This window comes from Ranitomeya variabilis, chromosome 2 (genome assembly GCF_051348905.1).
Source record: "Ranitomeya variabilis isolate aRanVar5 chromosome 2, aRanVar5.hap1, whole genome shotgun sequence".
Classification (NCBI taxonomy): Eukaryota; Metazoa; Chordata; class Amphibia; order Anura; family Dendrobatidae; genus Ranitomeya; species Ranitomeya variabilis.
Window position 1 is genome coordinate 897,897,629 of NC_135233.1, and position 9,093 is coordinate 897,906,721.

Here is a 9,093-nt window from a genome sequence, read left to right on the forward strand (position 1 = left end):
CACAGACAGGGATAAAAAAAAAGCTACAATCATACAAATACACTCACAAAACAACAGAGTAGGAAATGGGAGGAATAGGAAGGAAGAAACCAAATGGGAGAGGATAAGGATAAGCATGCAAACCAATTCCAAGCAGCAATCTCCTGAATAACCTCTCCTACCACCTACTCCAAACACTGAACTCTCCCCTTCAACTCCAAATCAGGTAGTGGTAATAATCACTGGCAAGGTCAGAAGCGAGGAGGAGGGTTCTTATACCTGCTGGGAGTAAGGAACTCAGAACAGCTGATGCAACCCAAGGCAGAAATCTTCAAGAGACCAACTAAGCAGTTTAACCCTTACAGCACCAGAGCAAAGAAAGCCAGAATGGCCAATAGGACGGTGAAGCCGTTCTAACAACCTCAGGTCTGTGTGTCACCAGACGCTGTGATCATCTGACCCCACTCTGTCACAGTATCCCGATCACACTATATTTTACAAACACGGTTTATTGCTTTTCTTAAACAGATTCTTTGGATATCTTTCCTCTTTTTATGTCATTGCAAAACTCAATTTCTGATCTACCACAATCATATTTGTGCATGTCACAATGATGCCACATGTTTCTTCCAAAGGCAAAAGGAGGTAGAGTCAACGGTGAATGCACAATGAAAGCCTAAACATGGTTCTGTACAATACAGGACCAAAATACAACCCCGGAGACATCCACAGTTAGTCTTACAGCACCTGCATGATATCTGAGAAATGTGCCGTTTCTCATCAGTGTGTTGAATCCAAGTTTCATACATTTTGGTCCGAGTATCCGTTTTTCTTGTATGAAAAAAAAAATAGGTTCCAAGATTCTACTTCACGTTGAACAGTAAAAAGCACAACACTCCTATGACACACGGATAATATCGCATTTTTTTTAAATTTCTGTGTGCACCATCAGCACAAAAACAAGGACACAGCCCCACAGGGTAACCGGAAGAAAAAGAACAGTCTGAATAAGGCCTTACATAAAGGCCCCGTCACACATAGCGATTTACCAACGATCACGACCAGCGATACGACCTGGCCGTGATCGTTGGTAAGTCGTTGTGTGGTCGCTGGGGAGCTGTCACACAGACAGCTCTCTCCAGCGACCAACGATCAGGGGAACGACTTCGGCATCGTTGAAACTGTCTTCAACGATGCCAAAGTCCCCCTGCAGCACCCGGGTAACCAGGGTAAACATCGGGTTACTAAGCGCAGGGCCGCGCTTAGTAACCCGATGTTTACCCTGGTTACCAAAAAAAACAAACAGTACATACTCACCATCTGATGTCCGTCAGGTCCCTTGCCGTCTGCTTCCTGCTCTGACTGACTACCGGCCGGAGCAGAGCGCAGCGGTGACGTCACTGCTGTGCTGCGCTCTCACTGTACGGCGGCACTCAGTCAGAGCAGGAAGCAGACGGCAAGGGACCTGACGGACATCAGATGGTGAGTATGTACTGTTTTTTTTTTTTTACATTTACGCTCGTAACCAGGGTAAACATCGGGTTACTAAGCGCGGCCCTGCGCTTAGTAACCCGATGTTTACCCTGGTTACCAGTGAAGACATCGCTGGATCGGTGTCACACACACCGATTCAGCGATGTCAGCGGGACCTCAACGACCAAAAAAAGGTCCAGGCCATTCCGACACGACCAGCGATCTCGCAGCAGGGGCCTGGTTGCTGGTACGTGTCACACATAGCGAGATCGCTACTGAGGTCGCTGTTGCGTCACAAAACTTGTGACTCAGCAGCGATCTCGCTAGCGATCTCGCTATGTGTGACGGGGCCTTAAGACTGTCTATGTAAGTCCTTAGCCTAAGCAAATGGAACAATGGGAGAGATTTAATCTGACAAACAGAAATCTGCCACCGTTTGTGCCTAACTCCCTATAAACAGGGGCAGGAAGGGGCAGGACAAAAATGTGACACCGTGCACTCAAAAATGCAGGAGCTGTGCACTTCAGAAAGGTGACTTAACCACTTGGGGCCTCAGGATCCAGACCCCTACCAATCAGCCACACTATGCAGCACTTGTCAAATAGAAATGTTTATACAGTTGCACACTTTAAGACTGTTTGGTCTAAGCTTGCACAGTGTAAAACTCAGACCATATAGATAAATCTTCCTTGTTGTGTCTTACCCTCTGCTGCAGATGTGTGTAGAGCCATAAGGCCAGCCTGACACTTCAAGGATTACCACTTTCTTAGTAAGTTCAGCAATGACTTACAATAGGGATATAATTGCTCCTTGAGTAAAATTGCAGAGTTTACGTTCACAAAAAAACTTCTAAAATCAGACGAAAGGTCACGTCTCATCTTTCACTATTAGCTTAGGAATTTTTCCCTTGCAACCTTATGTAAACTCTTTCTACAATAAACTCAGTTATTACTACAAAAATGGATCATGTTAAGAAATCTGTACAGGTGGCGGGGAGAACCATGCTATGATGGAACAATGTCACCTTGGTCACAGTTACTCTTTACCTGCCATAATTATGACATCTTTTTTACCTGGTATAATTGCCGTTGTTCTCCTGGATTTGCCATAGTTTATTTTTTGCTTCTGAGCCTCTCTGTTCCTGAGATATTCTCCCTTCTTCCCTCTGTGTAAATCTAGTCTTTATTGGCAAGCTGAGCATGGTCTCCCAGAATATTCCCATAGAAAAGAGTTGAAGACTAGAGTAGTGCAAATTTTTCAAAATTCGGTTCCGATTGCGATCGGTGGCGAATATGGCTTTTGCAATATTTGCCAAACACAGTCGAATGTCATTGGAGTCAATGGGTGTAGAAATGACTGAATGTGTTCGGAAACGATCGTGAAACATAAATTCGGCAGGAATAGGGAGACAATATGGCAAATTCAGATTCCGAACATAATCGCTCAACTCAACTCTATTGAGGACCACACCTACTTGGTAAAAAAAGACTAGAGGGCCAGATCTCAGGAATGGAGAGGTGAGAAACAAAAAAAACAAAACAGCCAGATTCTGGAGAAAAGTGGGGTTTACACAAGATAAAAAAAATGACATCTTTACGGCACGTGACAAGTCCTCTTTAAGCCTTTCTGATGATTTATGAAAAGTATTAATACAAAATAATGGAACTGGCTCAGAGGCATCCTCAGGTTTGGAAGTTATCCCCTAACTGCTGGGACCCCCATCATTGCTGAGAACCGGGACTTATTGCACCATGTGAATGCAGCGGTGGTCGATCACACACATCTTTCAGTCTGAGTGGGACCGCCAAGTTATGGAGCAGAAATGTGCATGATCGACCTCAGCTCCATTGACATTGGGCTCTTCAAAACCTCAGTTGTAGTTGTAGGGATCAGTGGAGATCCAAGTGGTCATAGAATCATAGAGTGATAGAGTTGGAAGGGACCTCCTGGGTCATCTGGACCAACCCTCAGCTCAAAGCAGGATTCACTAAATCATCCCAGACAGATGTCAGACCCCCAGCGATTTCTCTTTTTCCATGGATAGCGGAAACTACCAAACTGGAGAACAGGAGCGTAACGATCGCGGTGCAGAGGGTACGACCACGACTGGTGGGAGGAGGGCCCACTGACACCAGCTCCTATTTCACGCCAATGTCAGCTGTAGGCTATAGAAGAGGACGCCGTACATCACGGGAGTGGAGGAAGGTAAGAAGAGTTGTTGTTGTTTTTTTTAAAGCACCACTCGTCTTTTTTATTGCCTGCTGAAGTTGTGCTTTAAAGGCAATTCCACTGCCCCCTGTCTCATAGTCTCATAGTCACTTGCCGCCGCATTCATCGTTTTCCACTGTAGATTGATACTGAAGATTTTCTACTGTCAATTAATATTGAAGAATGTAAACTTGTCATCTGTTAGGACGTGACCCATGTGCTGCTTTGCACCATGACTAAGGACCATCTGCCAGCACAACCATGCCCTATATGTCACGTAGTGACTAGGCACTGTGGGCACCTACATGAAGTCTCGACGGCCTCAGGCAAAAAGGGACCTGACAGCAGATCCAGTATTTCACGGACGGTCACTTTTCAATACAAGTCTGAGAGACTCGTTCTGACGCTCATAGACTTGTATTTAGAGCTTGTGAAATAGCTTCTGACTTCTGGACAGTGAGAAGCTGTGCTCATAAGATGGCGCCGTGGGACCGATGTGGTGCTGAAAAATGGTGAAGATGCCGGAGGGTGAGTACATGACCAGGGGAAGGGACTTACATTTAAAGCGCCACTCCAATGCTGAAAAAAAAAACACTGGAGTGGTGGTTTAATGTGTTGGAAAAGACAACAGACATTATACCAGAAAGGGGTCCAAGATGGAGAGCATTACACCAGGAAGGTGGAGATTGTTATAGGATGGGGAACATTAACCAGGAAGCGGCCCATGATAGGGGACATTATACAAGGATGAGGGACGTTGATACACGAAGGGGCTCAGAATGGGGTACAATATGCTGGTAAGGAGCACATGATAAGGGCATTATACCAGGAAGGGACCAAGGATGGGTGACATTATAACGGGAACAGACCCAGGATAGTGGGCATTATACATGGAAGGGGCCCAGGATGAGGAACATTATTACAAAAAGGGTCCAGGATGGGGGACATTATTACAGAAAGGGGCAAGGATTCAGGACACTATTATAAGAGGAGGTTAGGACGGGGGATATTATTACAGGAAAGTGCCAGGGTGGGGGACATTACACTGTGTTCCAAATTATTATGCAAATAATATTTCCTCATATTTTCTCTAAATTACCTATCTGAATTGCAGTCATTGTTATTTTCCAGTCATCAACTATTCTAGTATAATTGCAATGTTTTGGAACAAACTGCCTATGAAAACAGTATCTTTTAAACAAAAAAAGAAACACTCAAAATGCATGTTCCAAATTATTATGCACAGCAGAGTTTTCAACCTTTTTTTTTATTTTGAACAAAAAAATGGTCAATTGTGAAGTTATAAGCATTATCAGCTTATTACAAAATGAAATCAAACAGTTTTCAAGTGAAAACTTTATTCTAGGTGATGTTACATTTGCACATAGGACCCCTTGTTCGAAAGAAGCTTCTGAACTCTCTCGTCCATTGAATTTGTCCGTTTTTGGATGGTTTCTGCTTCAATTGTTTTGCATGTGGACAGAATACCCTCCCAGAGCTGTTGCTTAGATGTGAACTGCCTCCCGCCATCATAGACACTCCTTTTGATGATGCTCCAGAGGTTCTCAATGGGGTTGAGGTCAGGGGAAGATGGTGACCACACCATAAGTTTGTCCTCTTTTAAGCCCATAGCAGCCAGAGATGCAGATGTGTTTCTTGCAGCATGAGACGGTTCATTATCACGCATGAAAATGATCTTGCTGCGGAAAGCACGGTTCTTCCTCTTGAACCATGGCAGGAAGTGTTGTTTTAGAAACTCCACATAGATTATGGAGTTCATCTTTACCCCTTCAGGGATCATAAAGGGGCCGACAATCTCTCTCCCCATGATTCCAGCCCAAAACATTACTCCACCTCCTCCTTGTTGGCGCCTTAGCCGTGTTTTCATGGGGTGTCCATCAACCAGCCATCCTCCACTCCATCCATCTGGACCATCGAGCGTTGCACGGCACTCATCGGTGAACAAAACAGTTTGGAAGTCAGTCTTCATGTATTGTTTGGCCCACTGGAGCCGTTTCTGCTTGTGTGCAGTGGATAGAGGTGGTCGACAGGATGGCTTACGCACAGCTGCAAACCTCTGAAGGACCCTGCATCTTGTTGTTCTGGGGACGTTGGAGGCACCAGCAGCTTCAAAAACTTGTCTGCTGCTATGACGAGGCATTTTTGCAGCTGCTCTTTTAACCTTACGCAATTGCCTGTTGGAAAGAGTCCTCAATTTTTCCTTATCAGCACGCACACGTGTGTGCTGGGAATCAGCTACATACTTCTTGATTGTGCGATGATCACGATGAAGTGTCTTGGCAATGTTGATTGTAGTCATGCCTTGACCTAAATACTCCACAATTTGTTGCTTCTCAGCAGCCGACACATCCTTTTTCTTTCCCATTTTGGCCAAAAATGTAGGCTGCTTAATAATGTGGAACAGCCTTCTTAAGTAGTCTGGCCTTTATTTGGACACACCTGCCAAACTAATGTGCACAGGTAGCTGCAATTGCTTTCAGTGATATAAAGAGCCCTGACACACATCACCATCAATGAGTTTAAATGACAAACAAAAAAATTCTAACCTTATCACTCCTAAACTCTATGTGCATAATAATTTGGAACACAGTGTATTACAGAAAGGGGCAAGGATTCAGGACACTATTATAAGAGGTTAGGACGAGGGACATTATTACAGGAAAGTGCCAGGATGGGACATTATTACATGGAGGATGAACACATATGTCTTTATAGGATCTAGGACACTACAAAGACCAACATGGAGGTGGGGACCCAGGTCCACATTTCGCACAGGGGCCATCGGACTGTAGTTACGCCACAGCTGGAGAACACGATCAGGCCTGATCTCTCAGAAGGGTTATTGCCAATAAGGTAACACTGTTTTCATCCTAGGGATTTGCATGCAGACGGGGAACACAATGAGGCCAGGGCTCCAGCACACAAGGTCTTATTGTTACTGATGATAACCTATGGGGGACCATGTAATCCCGTCTACAAGCAGTTTTTTTGCCCCCTTTAAAGGTGATCATAAGCGGAAATTACTTGTGAAATCACAAACCCTGAAATGTCATTTCGTTATTGTGGCAGCGATCAGATTAGAACAAGCAGCAATGAGCAGAGATGGCACACTGCACTGGGAAATACACAGCAAGAATTCCTGAGTGCTCCTCTCTTAGAAACAAAGTGCTCCTCTACTACAGAGTGCGCGGTATTTTTAAAAGTAGCAGTGTAATACACAAACCACTGATGATGTCAGCTTGTTATTGACTTTCCAAGTCTGAATGACTGAGCAAAGGAGAGGGGGTGGGGTGAAATCAATCTATTGCAGGCTGGGTGACCAGCCATGCGAAAATGAGCTTCAAGGTTGTGGAGGGGGATGGGAGACACTGAGCCTGCATGTTAAAGAGGCTTCTCAAAGCATCCGCTCTGCTTTACAGAAGCAAAGGCTCCACAGAGGCCTACAGCACCGAGAGGCAGGAAGGCGCCGGGCCTTGTGTTCAGGACAGCCGGGGAAGCATGGCGGCACACCGCACACAGCGGGGAAATGGCTGGCCGCTGATTTAGGGGAAGGGGGCTAAGAATTACAGGGAAAACACAAAACAGCCGGAATCTGAACGTTACATTTCTTGGTATTGTTGATCTTCGGTTTGTAAAATAAAGATAAATATCTTGGTACCGTGTTAGCCTGTAGATAGAAAAATATTTAGAATTGAGAGTCCTCAACCACTGAGGACTCTCAATTCTAAATATTTTTTTAAAATAAACCTGTAATTTTCTTTGTCATATTTGCAGCTTTTCTAATATTTATGACACAAGGGTTGTCCGCCCCGAGGACTTATTCCACAAGCCCTGCTGCTTGCCAAAACCTAATGGTGTGTAATGTACACACTGCAAGGATTTGCATGCAGGCTCCAGCAGTCGTCACATGACCACAAGTATGCGGGCACATGCCGACTAGAGTCTCAGCCGCTGAGGCTTTGATTGGCTGAGACTCGCCGGCATGTGACCGCAGCTGTGCAAAGTAGGGTGGGAAACCCCTTTAAAATGGTATTGAAGATATTGTGATAACATTTATGATTGAGGATGACCTGACCTTTGGGATACCCCACTAATCCTCAGGAAAAAGGCACCGCAGAGATAATGTACCGTGCGCATTTCAGTGTCTACCTGTGCAGCGGTGGTCAAGGCTGTTGCAGATTTCATCTTTCAGCAGAATGAACTGTTTTACTTTACACATAAAGCAACCATCAAATTCAGCATCACAACCTGGAGGATTACAGGGAAGAAACAGATAGAGAGGTCATACAACACAGTATATGGAACTGGTCATAAAGCTGTAAAGTGCTGTGGAATTAATGGCGCTATATAAGTGAGAAAAATAAATAACGTGCCATTTGCTGTCCGATCACCATAGCTGACGCTGTTGCTATGTCTCCAACATGATGTTCTCAAAGGTCTCCTAACTGCGAAAGTCTAAATTGGGCTGGTATGCACCGTATGGGCAGTGGGGCCGCGCTGGAGTCCTGGGCTCAAACCCCACCAAGGACAACATCTGCACGGAGTTTGTATGTTCTCCCGTGTTTGTGTGGGTTTCCTCCTAGTTCTCTGGTTTCCTCCCACATCCCAAAGACAGACTGATAGGTAATCTAGATTGTGAGCCTCATCGGGGACAGTGATTATAATGCCTGTAAAGCGCTGGGGAATTAATGGCGCTATATAAGTGAGTAAAATAAATATATGTGTGTGTGTGTGTGTGTGTGTGTGTGTGTGTAAGTACAGTGTGTGTGTGTGTATATATATATACAGTTAGGCCCATATATATTTGGACAGAGACAACATTTTTCTCATTTTGGTTATAGACATTACCACAATTAATTTTAAACAAAATAATTCAGATGCAGTTGAAGTTCAGACTTTCAGCTTTCATTTGAGGGTATCCACATTAAAATTGGATGAAGGGTTTAGGAGTTTCAGCTCCTTAACATGTGCCACCCTGTTTTTAAAGGGACCAAAAGTAATTGGACAATTGACTCCAAGGCTATTTCATGGACAGGTGTGGGCAATCCCTTCGTTATGTCATTCTCAATTAAGCAGATAAAAGGCCTGGAGTTGATTTGAGGTGTGGTGCTTGCATTTGGAAGGTTTTCCTATGAAGTAAACATGCGGTCAAAAGCGCTCTCCATGCAGGTGAAACAAGCCATCCTTAAGGTCTGAAAACAAAAAACCCATCCGAGAAATTGCTACAATATTAGGAGTGGCAAAATGTACAGTTTGGTACATCCTGAGAAAGAAAGAAAGCACTGGTGAACTCATCAATGCAAAAAGACCTGGGCGCCCACGGAAGACAACAGTGGTGGGTGATCGCAAAATAATCTCCATGGTGAAGAGAAACCCCTACACAACAGCCAACCAAGTGAACAGCACTCTCCC